This window comes from Panthera tigris, chromosome D2 (assembly GCF_018350195.1).
Source record: "Panthera tigris isolate Pti1 chromosome D2, P.tigris_Pti1_mat1.1, whole genome shotgun sequence".
In the NCBI taxonomy this organism is placed as follows: Eukaryota; Metazoa; Chordata; class Mammalia; order Carnivora; family Felidae; genus Panthera; species Panthera tigris.
In genome coordinates this window covers 55264490-55278957 of record NC_056670.1, presented here as the reverse complement: position 1 = coordinate 55278957, position 14468 = coordinate 55264490, and the positions used below count along the sequence as shown (strand labels likewise).

Genomic DNA, 14468 nt, shown 5'->3' with positions numbered 1-14468 from the left:
GAAAATTCTAGTTTCTCTCCTCTTTCACCCATTTATGAATGTATTCTTCCGTTTCACCAATAAAATGTACTAATCTTTGATATGGACATGTCATTTAAGATTAAACAGAAATTCTTTGCCTAAGGAGAAAGGGACCAAAAGGAATGTTATCTTTTAGATAAGATTATGCACTGGTAGCCACAGCAATGAGTCTTGAAACTGTTTTCAGAAGATAGATATATATATGTGGGTTTCTGACTCCGTATAGGTCTATTTAACATTCCAAAATCTATTTTAATAAATCCAATAGTTGTACAAGTCTCACATGGAAAATATCACTTTAATCATATGTGTTTGTCTTTTAAAAAGTCAATAAAGCACAATTTTTTTTTTTTAATTCTTTTACATTTATTTATTTTTGAGAGACAGAGAGACAGAGCACAAGTGCGGGAGGGGCAGAGAGAGAATGAGACACAGAATCCGCAGCAGGCACCAGGCTCTGAGCTGTCAGCACAGAGCCCGATGCGGGGTTTGAACCCACAAACCACGAGATCATGACCTGAGCCAAAGTCATATGCCTAACTGACTGAGCCACCTAGGCGCCCCAATAGAGCACAATTCTAGTACCTCTTAAAAAACTGTTGGAAATTAACCCATATTATTACTTTTATCCTGATGTATTCTCTTTCCAGAACAGAAACCAATCTAGATAGAGTAGCTAACATAGTATCATAAAAATAGTACTGTCAAAGATAACTTATCAATAAGTAAATAATACGTAAAATTTTAGTACTCCGGCCATTAAACAAAAGTGATATATTAACTAAGTCATTTTTAAAAGACGTAGACTTTATTAAACACTCATAGAAAAATGACCAACTTAGAAGTTTTTTTCAGTAACTAATCACAAAGATTTATGAACTTCTTATTGCCTATCCATAATTAAAATACCATCGTATTGTGATCAGGATAAGCTAATCAATGCTCATTTATACAAATTAAACTTTGTCCACTTACTAGCTGAATAAAAATTCACATTACCTAACACTTACGACAAGATTAGAATTTATACCATTAATCATGCAATAAAAAAGCCTCATTTCAACACAGGGACACAGTCACAAACATTCCCATTCCTCTCATTTTTTATTCTTAGTGAAGGCAAGGAGCTTCCCATTTTATTTTGATGGGAATTTCTCCCAATTACCTTTGTCATAACATCTTCCTACATCTATTAATGAAGAATTCTATCTAAGATCAGTGATGTTTGAATTACCAAAACAGAGTGTTTTTTAAAAGATTTTAAGTAATGTCTACACTCAACGTGGGGCTCAAACGTACAACCCTGAGATCAAGAGTTTGCACATTCTTCCGACTGAGCCATACAGGCACCCCCTAAACAGTGTATTATTTTTAAAATTTGCCAAATCATTCCTTCTCCTTCTCAGTAGTTATACACAACTCAGCAACTTCCCTTTCTAGCACACATTTAAAAATATTTATTGCCAACTGCATCAAATCTAAATTACAGGAGGTTAAAACTGAGAAGGCATTTGACTAAAATCCAGGAATCCAGAATCCCAATCTGCTTTACCCTGTTTGCCCTTCCCACAACCCTTGAGGTTTCTAGGAAGGATATGTATAGAAGAAAAGGCCAGACACCTACACACTGTTACTGTAAGGCTTTTGTTACAAACTTCAAAGTGCCTTGAACAAGGCCAGTCCACATGGAAGCCTCATCAAACTGAAGGCCTAGAATCAGTATCACTTTGATTGTTGGGACTTTGCTGCCTTTCCTCTCGTCAGCCTATGCTCAAATCTCAGCCAGTGGTGAAGAAAGGCCAAGTCTAGCAACATATGAAGAAAAACTAAGCCAGTGGAAACATTCAGCTGTAGAAACCTACTTAGCTCTGAATACCACCGACAAAACTAAAAAAATCAAGAAGGAAAAGAAAAGCCAAACAGGAGGATAATGCTAAAGAGAAAGGGGAAAGGCATTCCAGGACAGAGAACTGGAAGAGAAATTATGTTACCATTTATGGTAAGACTGCAGGCAGAGAAACCATTAATTCTTTAATGTAATATAAATCAAATAAGCAATCAGTAGTTGTAAACAAAGAAAGAGGGGACAACTTGGTGGAACCAAATAGGAAAATCTAAAAGAAGGGCATATGCTTGAATGTTTAAAGAGCACAGGGGGCACCTGGGTGGCTCAGTCAGTTGGGCGTCCGACTTCACTCAGGTCATGATCTCACGGTCCGTGGGTTCGAGCCCCACGTCGGGCTCTGTGCTGACAGCTCAGAGCCTGGAGCCTGTTTCAGATTCTGTGTCTCCCTCTTTCTCTGACCCTCCCCTGTTCATGCTCTGTCTCAAAAATAAATAAATGTTTAAAAAAAAAAAAAAAAAGATTAAAGAGCACAGGCTTTTGAATTCCAATCCTGGGTCTACCACTCTTTAGCTAAGTGATCATGAATGAAACCCTCAATCTTTCCAAATCTGTTTCTCCACCTGTAAAACAGATACTAACATCAAAGGGATCTTGTTTGGCACAGTAAAAGCTCAGTATCTGTTAGCTTTTAAAAAATATTAGTAGGAGCGTCTGGGTGGCTCAATTAAGCATCCGACCTCAGCTCAGGTCATGATCTTGCAATCTTCGCTCACGAGTTGGAGCCCTGCATCAGACTCTATGCTGACCGCTCAGAGCCTGGAGCCTGCCTCGGATTCTGTGTCTCCCTCGCTCTCTGCCACTTCCCCGCTTGCACACTGTCTGTCTCTTGCTCAAAAATAAACATTAAAAAATTTTTAAATTAATAAAAAACAGTAAAAGAACAAAAACTTGTCTCCACTACACTTAGATACCTTATTTCCTTAAATTTACATTGGGGATGGGAGGTGGGAAGAGGGAGACCATACTAAAAGGTCGCAAGATAATCCATTTGCAACCATGTTGATGGAACTGGAGGGTACTATGCTAAGTGAAATTAGTCAGAGAAAGACAAGTATCATATGACTTCACTCGTATAAGGACTTTAAGATACAAAACAGATGAACATAAGGGAAAGGAAGTAAAAATATAAAAACAGGAGGGAGACAAGACATAAGAGACTCTTAAATATGGAGAACAGAGGGTTGCTAAAAGGGTTGTGGGAGGGGGAGGAATGGGCTAAATGGGTAAGGGGCACTAAGGAATCTACTCCTGAAATCATTGCTGCACTATATGCTAATTTGGATGTAAATTTAAAAATAAATAAATTTTTTAAAAAGGGTGCAACAAAAGATTCAACAGTAAATATGATGCCTGGGATTTACTTCAAAATAATCCAGTGGGAATAAAACAATGGCCATTAAATGATGTAGCTGGGGTATTCACTGTCCTTTTACTTTTGTATATGTTTGAAGTTTTCCACAATGAAAGATTTTTTAAAAATTCTTTTCCCTGTAATTAATATGGCTGAACAAGAAAACAAGTTCTAGCATCCTTTCTACCTTTGGCAAATCATGCATCTAGAAGATGAAAAGAAAAAGAGCAGGAGAACAGAAATACAGAGGTAAATACCTACAAATGACCTAGAATATATGCCTACATTGATTGTGAGGAAGGGAAGGATTCAGGCAGGGGCCCACAAATACCCATACAACGGAGAGAACAAAAATGTTAAAAACAGGATCATCCAACATATCTTAGTTTAGCAAACTCAACAATTCTCTCTTCTACATACATTGTACACTTACTTTTGAAATTTGTATAAACCAATAATTATTTAAGTAGTCTCTACACCCAGTATGGGGCTCAAACTCACAACCCAGAGATCAAGAGTCACATGCGCCTCTCACTGAGCCAGACAGGGGCCCCTAAACGAATACTTCTAAACATACTAGTGGAGCATGCTACTTATAAACTAGATGTGAATTCTGTTGTTAAATAAAATATATTTCATTATGGTAAAGTCACATTTTCACATGTAGGATTTTCTTTCACCAAGCAAGATACACCCTATAGATCCTTTTAAAATTAGTTTTTCTTCCCCTTTACATGATGAGTTTAGGGGAGGTAGAACATGCCTTTACTCTCTGGAAACCTCTAAAAAAGTCACTAAGAAAAACATACAAAATAGCCATTTATTTATGATGATGATAAAATGATTCAGATATGGGGTGTCTGGGTGGCTCAGTTGGTTAAGCCTCCAACTTCGGCTCAGGTCATGATCTCACAGTTCTTGAGATCAAGCCCCGCGTCGGGCTCTGTCCTGACAGCTCAGAGCCTGGAGCCTGTTTCAGATTCTGTATTTCCCTCTCTCTCTGCTCCTTCCCCACTCGTGCCCTGTCTCTGTCTCTCAAAAATAAATAAACGTTAAAAAAAAAAAAAAAGATTCAGATTTTATGAAAAGCTAACAGAGATACCAAGTAACAGTCACAGACTATCTAGTATTACCAATGTGAATGAAAATGCTCATCACACAATAGTTTTCCAATAACAGTAGCTCTCATGAAGTAATATGGTGTTCACATCCTATAACCCCAAAATAAGTCTTGATGTGTTACGGTATTTAACAGAGGCAGAAAACTACTATGTAACTTCCAACAGCAACTGAAGCAAGTTAAAGAAAAAGTCTGCTTCTGGAAGAGTTTAATTCTGTTTTATTTTTACCTGTTAAGTTAGGTAAATATTTCAAAAATTGAAATATCATACAATTATTTCGGTGGGTAAAAGGAAGCATTTATGCTAAGGGAAATCCCCTGATTGTTTCAACAAGAGTTGTTACTCAATGTTTCCCAACTATTATTTTTTTTTAATTTATTCTGAGAGAGAGCGCATGTGCACATGCACAGGATCCCCTGGGTGGCTCAGTCTGTTTAGCGTCTGACTCTTGATTGTGGCTCAGGTCATGATCTCACTGTTTGTGGGATGGAGCCCCGTGTCTGGCTCTACACTGTCAGAGTGGAGCCTGCTTGGGATTCTCTTCTTTTTCTCTCTCTGCCCCTCCCTCCCTCTCTCCCTCTCCCTCAAATAAATAAATGAAGCTTTAAAAAAAATTTTTTTTTAATTTTCAGATACACATTACCCAAAACTGGATAAGAACTTCATTATCATAAGGGCACTCAATAAAAACTGGCTTTACACATAACTCCTAACTTTACACATAACTTTACACATAACCACATAACCTCCTTGGATTGCATAACATTCAGAAAACTGATTATGTGATAAATCCAAAGAATCCATATTTCTCTTTAACAAAAGATAAATAAGCATGTGGAACTAAAGGGGGAAAAAAAAAGACAAAAATTACAAGGTGTCAACCATACAGCCTTCCTAACATACCCCTCACAATCCATTAAGTAAACAATTCTCAGACTAATTCTGCCACCTACCTTCTAAGCTTCTCAATTTCACCCCCCCCCCTTTTTTTTAAGTTTATTTGAGAGACAGAGACAGAGAGAGAGAGAGAGAGAGAGAGGGCGCACACACACAAGCAAGGAAGGGGCACAGAGAGAGAAAATTCCAAGCAGGCTCCATATTGTCAGTGCAGAGCCTGATGCGGGGCTCAAACTCACAAACCATGAGATTTCAACCTGGGACAAAATCAAGAGTCAGACACTTACTGACTGAGCCACCCAGATGCCCCTCAATTTCATCTTTAAGACATCATTACACTTGACACTTTATGATACCATATCTAACCAACTCAAAAATCTGAGAAACTGACGCTAATCACAAAACTCAAAACAGTCTTTTAAAATATTTAGCACCAGAAAATAAAATCATGTAGTAACTTACAATAAATACAACCCATCGAATAGGAGTCTCATAAAACGCAACCAGCTAATGCAATCTAAAATTTCAAAAATCCTGCTACTGTATAGATTTCTCTCACTACTCAAACTTAGAAACAATAAATTCAGACACAATATTTATACAGAGGTTTCCCTCTTTGTTATTTACTATCTAAAACTCAAGTACAGAACAGATTTGAATAATGTGGTTTGCCACACTATGTGAACTTGATATATGAACCCTCACTATAGAAAAGCAGGAATTTGGGGGCACTTGGGCGGCTTAGTTAAGCATCCTACTCTTGATCTCAGCTCAGGTCTTGATTTCAGGGTTGTGAATTCAAGCCCCAGAAATTCCAGGCAAGAATTTTGAAGATTAGGATAGCAAAGTATATTTGTGCTATGACACAAAATAACCAACAATTTTGGGGTGACTGGCTGGCTCAGTGGTAGAGCATGTGACTCTTGATATTGGGGTCAGGAGTTCAAGCCCCTTGTTAAGTACAGAGATTACTTTTAAAAAGCCATGCACAATTTTAATAATTCATAGAAAAGAATGTTAAAGCAGCCTTCTGAGTAATTCTAGTTCTCTCCTTTCACTTTATTCCTTTTACAAGGTATACTGCAGTTTCCCTTCTGATCTGTAATTCTTTAAGTTTTTTTGTTTTTTAATTTTGAGTGAGAGAGAGAGGCAGAAAAAGAGAGAGGGAGGCAGGGAGCAGCAGAGAGAGAGAGAGACAGAGAGAGAGAGAGAGAGAGAATCCCAAGAAGGCTCTGCACTGTCAGCACAGAGCCTGATGTGAGCTTGGAACTGACAAACCAGGAGATCATGACCTGAGCTGAAACCAACAGTCAGATGCTTAACTGGCTGAGCCATCCAGGCGCCCCTGATCAGTAATTATTCTTAAATTGAGATTTTGAGAAAAAATATTTGCAAATCATACACCAATGTGGATCTAGCATCCAGAATATACTCTTATATATCAACAATAAAAAAATAACTCAATTTTAAAATGAGCTAGGGATCTAAAAACACATTTCTCCAAAGAAAATATACCAATGGCCAACAAGCATGTGAAGAAATGCTCCGGGTGCCTCGAGGTGGCTCTGTTGGTTAAGAGTCCAACTCTTGGTTTCAGCTCAGGTCAATGATCTCATGGTTCATGAGTTCAGGCCCAGCATCAGGCTCCATTGTGACAATGCAAAGCCTGCCTGGGATTCTCATTCATATTCTCTCTCTCTCTCTCTCTCTCTGCACCCCACCCCCCACTCACGGTGTCACTCTCTAAGCTTTAAAAAAATGCTCAATACCACTGATCACTAGGGAAATGCCAATAAAAACCATGACATACCACTTCAGACCTACCCACTACAAGAACTATAATCAAAAAGACAGACAATAACAAGTGTTAGCAAGGAGGTGAAGAAATGAATCCTCCTATGTTGCTGGTGGGAATGTAAAATACTGCAGCTAATTTGGAAAACAGTTTGACAGTTCCTCAAAAAGTTAAAACAGTTTTCACATGACCCAAGAAAAGTGAAAACAAATGTTCACAGCAACATAATTCATAATAGGCAAAATGGGGAAACAACTCAAATGCCCATCAACTGATAAACGATAAACACAGTATGTCCACACGATGCAATATTATTTAGCCATAAAAAAGAAAAGTGAGGGGCACCTGGGTGGCTCAGTCAGTTGAGCATCTGACCTCAGCTCAGGTCATGATCTCATAGTTGACGAGTTTGAGCCCCGCATCGGGCTCTGTGCTGACTGCTCAGAGCCTGGAGCCTGCTTCAGATTCTGTGTCTCCCTCTCTCTCTGCCTCTGCCCTGCTCATGCTCATGCTCTGTCTCAAATATAAATAAACATTAAAAAAAAAAAATTAAATAAGTGCTGATACAAGCTACAACATGAATGAATCTTGAAAACATGCTAAGAAGCCAGATGCAAAAGGCTATGTATTGTATCATTACATTTATATTTAATGTCCAGAATCGGCAAATCCACAGAAACAGACAGTAGACTGGGGGATGCCAATGGCTGAGGCACAGGACAAATGGAAAATGACTGCTAATGGGTATGGGGGTTCTTTTTTGGGTATTGAAAAGTGTTCTGGAATTAGTGATGTTTGCACAATGTAGTGAATAAACTAAATTCGTTGAACTGTATACTTTAAAAGAATGAATTTTATGGTACATAAATTATATGTCAATTGAAAACAAAATTCAGGGTATGAGCCACTGTACTTGGGATACTTCCTGCAGACAAGAGACAATCAATAAAATGAGCTAATAATTCACTCTGGAATAATCCCAAAAGCAATGTGCAACTATAAGGAATAGTAAAAAGATTTTTTAAATATTCACAAAGAGTAAAAGATAATTTGGAGGTTAGTGATGGTAAATTTTTAACTTCAAACTACAAAACAACAGCTTTGTTTATTCACATCTATCCAATGTCCAGATTCCATATAGCATATGGGTAGACATAAAAGAATTAAGAATCAACAGAAGGGCGCAGTGGCTCAGTTGGTTGAGTGTCCGACTTCGGTTGGGGTCATGATCTCGCGGATCCTGAGTTTGAGCCCCACGTCGGCTCTGTGCTGACAGCTCAGAGCCTGCTTCGGATTCTGTGTCTCCCTCTCTCTCTGCCCCTCCCCTGCTCATGCTCGGTCTCTCTCTCTGAGATTAAAAAAAAAAAAAAAACTTAAAAATTAAAAATTAAAAAAAAAAAAAAAAGAGAAGTTCTGAGGCATATCAAAACAAATCAAACCCCTTTGCTGAGCTTCACAGCCAGTTTGCAAACCAGGAAAGAAAATCAATCTTGTTATTTCACATACACCTTTATTTGCCGCAAAAAAATACTTTTCAACTGTTTCCAAATACCAAATGCACCCTCTAAGGATGAAAATTTGTCAATAGTAAGGATATTCAAAGCATACACACACCACTGGTTTTAGGCAATTCCAAAAATAGGTTTTGTGTGATGAAATAAAGTATAGCCTCCAAAAGAGTTTATGCAGAAGAGACACTGTTTTGGATAACAATATCATCCCTGTTAAGGTGATTTAAAAAACAATATAGTTGTTTTATAGTCATTGGTGAGTTCCACAATGGAATCCTCAAATAAAGGAAACATTCCTCCTCTGAACTAAGGACAGAAATGTATTATAAACCCCAAGGTGCCTAACAAAGAGACCCCACTTTAACCTGCAGTAGAAAACCTTACACCCTACCTTTGCAAAACTATCACCTATACATCCGCTACATGAATCACAGACTGTAGTTTAAATAGACTTAAACAGTTTAAATTCATTCTCATCCTTTGCCATTTTTACTTGTTTCTCATGAAAGAAATGCCCATCACATCAAAATGAAGCAAAAATTTGCCACCCTCTTCATAAAGCCTTCCTATATCATCTCAAGAGATTTTTCACTTCTAAACACTCCTAGAACTTTCTTGCGCAACAATATGGTATATTTTACTTTGTACTATTATTGAATACACCAGATCTTCTCTATGTACTAAAAGCTCCTGAAGGTCAGGGTAGCTTACCCAATACTTTTGTCTACCCAGTGTCAGGTACAAATTTAAATCAAATAAGTACTCACCTAACTGCCTTTCATTCCTAAAAACAGCATTAATACAAGCAGCTACAGAATTAGGTGGGTGCTCCGAAGTGGCAAGTCCCCACACACGATGAATGCTTAATTCTCTGAAAGAAATTACAGGTCATCCAGTGTAGCCCCGTAAGGCTAAAAAATGTTTTTTAAATGCCATTATTCAGACACTTCCTAGAACTAACTGCTCCAGCTACAAGCACATTTGAGGGAATCAGGACAATTTGAAACGACTGTGTAAGTCAAAAAGATTTACTATGCTATCCTTTTTCAGCCAAGCCAGAGCTAACCTGAAATCAACAAAACTTTCCCTACACTGGGAAGAGCTTTTTGAGAATACAGCAAGGATGAGGAGCAGCCAAGCAATAGTTGACAACACACCAAGCAGCAGAGAGAACCTCAATCTTCCTGGAATATGGACTACCAAAGTCCCAGAGGACATCTCAATAATCACCTGGTTACCAAATATCCATTTTGATCATAATCACTGTCTGAAACTGCTACTAATTCCAATACAAGTGAAACCTAATAATAGAAACAAAACACCTCCACAATCTCAATGCATCCCACCAAATAGCCCCCCAAAATAGAAGAATTTGATTTTGGAAATAAATGAGAATTCATTTTTAACCCAAAGACTGCTACCAATTAAATACCATTTAGAAACCAAATGACCCTAAAGTACTAAGACAATCAGTCAACAGAATCACATAGAAGGTTAACTGTTCAGAACCAATCTCATTAAAATAAACAAGGAAACGAGGAATTATTACATTTGCTAGTGACAAAGTAGTTGCCTTTTGCACTAAGAATCACTGCTGGCCCTTTTAAGTATAGAAAGTTAACACTACAATTGATTTACTTAGAACGCTTCTCTTAAAGAAATTACATATAATAAAAAAGAAAATATGAATCCCAATTAATTGATTTTAGCTGGGAGACTATCAACTGTGTATTACTGCTCTGCACTCTGGACTTTAAATACCTCCTGAACTTTACTACATTGAAAGTGGAAATTTGGATTTAAAACTATGCTTTAAGAAAACGGATGACCAGATTAAAATCCTCCCTCAAAAAATGAATCAAAATTTGATATTCAATTCAGATATTTACCAGACTTTATTAGTCATTGAAAGAAAAGAAAAAAAAAAAAAAAAAAAGATCCTGTCAAGCAGCAGTAAGTAACCACAAACACTAGCAAGGACGGATAAAAAGGGAGCCTGAGGCAGAAGGCAAGGATTCAAAGCAAACAGAATTAGAATAAGATAAACAACTCATTAAAACCATCTTAACTAACAGTAACTTTTAAAACAGTAATCTTTTAAAACCTAAAAAGCCCCACTGAAAAAATCATGAAAAAAGTGAAACAAAAACATGAAAAAGTCTTCAAAATGATTTCAGTATATTCACAATTCTGAAAATTCACTAATTTCACGCTTCTCAAAAGCCACATGCCTTTCATATGATGGTTACAACTAATAAGTAATTCATAAAGTGCTTCATCTGACATAAAATTTTAGCAAACGTATGATAGGTCTGAAAAAACACAAGCAGAGACAGAATAGAATAAATGATAAATGACAACCAAAAGGCTTTCTAGAGGGCAGAGGTAGGCTTGGATCGGCAGAAAGAAAATTTTAAAATATATCCACAAGTCAAATTACACCAAAAAATTGATTCGTGCCTTTATTACTTACACAGGCACGTTTTAAGATGTACTTTTAACCTGTGGACAACCAAAGTGATATCAGATACCTTAAAGCATTGTTACCTATGTTAATTTTGACGTTACAGTCTAAATTCTTAACAAAATTCACATGTATCCTTATAATGAAACACTGCAGAGATGGAAGGGCTTACATTCCCTAGGTAAAGGTTACCTTATGTTTCACTTACTTAAAGTTTCAGTTTTGCTTTTTAATCTATTACAGAAAACATCTCTTATGGGACACTGTAAAGGACATACCCTCCTGTCAAGCCAGAAAGCTCAAACACAAAGACACTGAGCTAACCAAGTGCTGTAATTCTTCCAAACTGAGCCTCTCCACACCCCCTCCACCCTTCCCCCCAACAGATATGTCTATTAAATCAGTGTCTGTTCTCCCCCTCGCACAACAAAGAGAACTTCTCACCGCATGAAATTGCCGCTGAATGGACACCAGAAAGCAGGATTTGCATAATTCCTTCCAACGAAACCCTGTCGGGAAGGAGGGGATGAGGGGCCCGAGCGAACGGACAAAATCTCCTAGATTCTGCTGTGGAAGACCTGGTTCCCAAGAATATTCCCCACGGGGGGAGAGGGGGAGGAAGGGGCTGGAATTCTGCGCCTCCCCGAGAACTGGGCCTGGGGGACGGAAAAGCACGAGAGAGCATTTCCCCACACAGCAGCAGCACAGAAGCAAAGATGGGGAAATAACAATGCTGGAGGACAGGAGAGTCAGACACAAGGATGGACTGGGGCTAGGGGGCGGCGGGCGGAGCGGAGACACCACACGGGCCACTTACTTTTTGGAGGGGGGTTAAATATATGAGTTAAGCCCTTATGGTCCCGCCGGCCGCCGCACAGAGGGAAACGGGACCTTGGGAGAGAAAAACAGACAAAACACACAGTGTGAGAGGCGCAGCTCGGCCGCCCGGCCCCTCCCGGGGCGCCCCCGTCCACACTCCCTCCTGCCCGTGGGGGAAAAAGCCACCCGAGGCCCGGGAGGCGGGGGGAGGGGGGGTGCGGCGAGGCTCTCGGCGAGGCGGCGGCTCCGGTAAATCCCCTAAGGGGACAAGAGCGACCCCCGCTCCAGCTTCCCGGTCGGACCGGTCCCACCCCCTTCCTCCCCGCCGCGCACACACCGAACACAAATACACACACACCGACCCGAGCGTCGAGGATTAACTCCCCGGCCGCCGCCGCCACCGCCGCCACCGCCGCCCGCAGAGGAAGTGCAGCCGCTGCCCCCCGCGGCCATGACACCCTACTTGGCTCGGTCAGGCGGACCCGGGGCCTGTGACAGCTCCGGCTCCCTCCGCCCCCATCTCCACCTCACGCCTCGCACACGCCCGAGCGCCGGGCGCCCGCCCGCCCGCCGCCGCGCGTGCACGCGGGGAGTGGGGCGCGCGCCGCCGTGCGTGGGGGAGGGGAAGCGCAGGAGGGGGAAGGCGCCGGCCAGAGCGGAGAAGGGGGCTGAGCCAGGGTCCAGCACGCCCCCGCCCCCCCCCCCCCGCGCGCCCGGCTCCGCAGGACCGGAGGCGGCGCCCCCAGTCAGGCGGCAGCGCCGCGGGGCGAGTCTCCACAATAAGCCCTCGGCGGCGCCGGGCCGCCGGGCGGGGAAAAGGGGAGGCGGGGGAGGGAGGGGGCACGCGCTCCCGCCCGAGTGCCCGCCCCGGGGAAGGCGCGCGGAGGGGAGGGGCTGGCGCGCGCGCTCAGACCCGAGCGGGGGAGAGCCCGCCCGGAGGTCGCGCGCGCCCGCACTCCGGGGGGTGGGGGAGGGGGACGCCCGAGCCAAAGAGGGCGGGCGGGCCGGAGCAGCAATTCCCTCTGTCCCGGCTCCCTCCCTTGTCCGGGGCAGCCGGTGGCGTGGCGGCCCGAGGGCCGGAGGCGGCAGGGGGAGGGTCTCACCTACACAGTGAATGAGCTTGTGGCGCCACGAGTCCAGTTCTTGCCGAAAGCCGCGTCTCTCAACGGAGCATTGCTGCCGCCTACACACCCTCGCCATCTTCTGCCGCCCGCCCGGCCCTGCCTCCGCCGCGGCCCCGCGCACGCCCAGCCGCGTCGCCCGGGGCCGCGCACGCACCCGCGGCCTGGGCGTCGCGCCTCCCGCCGGGGGCGGCGCGGGGGCAGGGCCGGCCTCACCTCGCCGTGGCCCCGGCGTCGTCCCGGGGGCGGACTGGCAGTGCGTCGACCCAGCAATTGGCACGGCGCGGGCGCTCGACTGCGGTCCTTGCGTTCCTTGGCCGCAGCCGCCGCCTGCTTTGGCGGCCCAGGAATGCCCCTTCCGGGAGCAGGAACTCGCGCGCCCCCCCCCCTCCACCGCGACCCTGCACCGCCTCCGCACTGTACCCCAAGGCCACGGCTGCCCTTTCCTCTCCCTTCCCTGGACTTTGTGTTTCTTAAACTAGCCCCAGCTATCATTTCTAACCTGCCTATCGCCCGACACCAACTGTTGCGAGTTCCGTGGTAACTGCTTCTCTAAACTTCTCGGCCGAAACGGCTCCTCTCGGGAGCCTGCTTAAAGAAGCCGAGTTAAGAGTAAATGCCCGGATGCCCGTGGAATCACATAGCCCCAAAGTTGTAAAACGTGAGAAGGGTGTAGTTCATTAAGTCATTGGAAGTCTTGGGCAACGTTCGTAAACACAGTAAAAATGGAAACCAGGCGTTTTAAATTAAACGAAAAACGAGGAGGTTTCTACTAGCAAGGCTGATTGATCATAGGCGAAATTCTCAAAGTGGCAATATTCGGAACCCCTCGTGTGTGGAGAGAAGTTAAAGAAAATCGTACTAAAGTGAAAATAGTATTTCAAAATAAGGCTAAATTAACAATACGTAAAGCAGAGTGTTGGAAAATAGCATAATTCCATATTTCAAGAAAGGCTCGAGAAATATTTTCAGTAACCAAAGAGATTTTCAGGTGAAAACCTGGGATAATTAAGTCCCAGGACTTAGGACGCTACCTGTTCCGTTTAAACAATTCTGATCGTAATTACTTGGCTGTTATTTGGGAAAGAAAGAGAAAATGGAACGAAAGGAGAAAGCGGGGGCTGACTAGAAAAGCAAAATTTTTAAATGGAAAATAGATTCCTCTTTACCAATAAGCCCAATACCCTAGGATTCTGGCCTCCTCCTCACCTTTGGGTTTAAGCTTAAAGATGGTGCATTCCTGCTTTTAGATATTTAAATTTAAACATGAAGACTTAATTTTAATTACTGTAGTAGGTAAAACAAAGTCATTAAATACTTGCAAGAATCCCATTGGTGTATTGATTTGTGTCTTTTCAAAGCAGCGGTCCTGGTTCCTTGAACCAGGCACTTGTGGAATGTTGTGTCTATCCATAAAGAGATGGACTGGGGGCGCCTGGGTGGCTCAGTCGGTTAAGCAACC

The 14468-nt window shown here is 42.4% G+C and overlaps 1 protein-coding gene across 1 annotated transcript in view; it reads right to left on the bottom strand.

Annotated features, from left to right (window-relative positions):
- LCOR (ligand dependent nuclear receptor corepressor) overlaps nucleotides 1–13113 on the bottom strand; it is a 142388-nt gene extending 129275 nt beyond the window's left edge. The window contains exons 1-2 of the mRNA XM_042960292.1: nucleotides 12993–13113; nucleotides 11884–11957 (exon numbers count right to left, since the gene is read on the bottom strand). The gene's annotated coding sequence lies outside the window, so the exon portion shown is untranslated. The remainder of the gene's footprint in view (nucleotides 1–11883; nucleotides 11958–12992) is intronic.
- Nucleotides 13114–14468: the final 1355 nt, after the last annotated feature.